A 735-nucleotide genomic window follows, 5' to 3' on the forward strand; every position below is an offset into this window, starting at 1 on the left:
ACAAAAAAACACTCTGATCTATCGTCGGTACTAGATGACCCCTCATTTTAAACTCCATCTGCCAAAGCATTGCTCACTCACTTAATCTATCAAGAAGATTTGAAAATAAATTTCTTGCCAAAGGATAATTTTCGGCATCTGCTCCCTCGCCATTTGCTTTTCCCATTTGTCTTTCACTTGGTGCAAATCCAGAGAAAGTAAAGATGGAAGGAAGGAGGGGGGGAAAGATCCTGCTCCGTTTCGTGATCCCTATTTGATCTTCATTCCAGTGCAGTTTGGGTGAAGAATTCCAATTGTCTGTCTCAATTTTAATAAAGTATAACAAATTCTGGAATCACTGTCTGGACATTGACAAGAACAGGTTTCGAGGCTGACTTTACACATAAACAATACACTGAACAGTTCATAAACTAGCAACAAGGATGGGATTCCAACCCACGTGTGCAGAGCACAATAGATTAGCAGTCCATCGCTTTAACCTCTCAGCCACCTTGTCAATTGCATCGGCATAGCTGTCACCTTCAGCACAGCTTCTGGCTGTGCAGCCTGCTGTGTAATGATGGAAATATATCTTCTGTCAGTAAATGAAGTTGGGAATGGAGCGGTGTGAAACATTTCCAGACCATGACCAACACGTTTCTACTCAGTGTGAAAACCCACCACGGAAAGACTGGAACATACAATCATTTCATCGCATCATGATTAACATCACTCAGACACCTGAACCATTAGGTC

General features: G+C 42.0%; 1 non-coding gene across 1 annotated transcript; it reads right to left on the reverse strand.

Moving 5' to 3' along the window:
* Positions 1 to 414: 414 nt before the first annotated feature.
* trnas-gcu (transfer RNA serine (anticodon GCU)) lies at positions 415 to 496 on the reverse strand. Its single transcript has one exon. It is a non-coding gene; the product is annotated as a tRNA-Ser (tRNA).
* Between the last annotated feature and the right edge of the window lie 239 nt (positions 497 to 735).

Source organism: Heterodontus francisci, chromosome 28, assembly GCF_036365525.1.
Source record: "Heterodontus francisci isolate sHetFra1 chromosome 28, sHetFra1.hap1, whole genome shotgun sequence".
Classification (NCBI taxonomy): Eukaryota; Metazoa; Chordata; class Chondrichthyes; order Heterodontiformes; family Heterodontidae; genus Heterodontus; species Heterodontus francisci.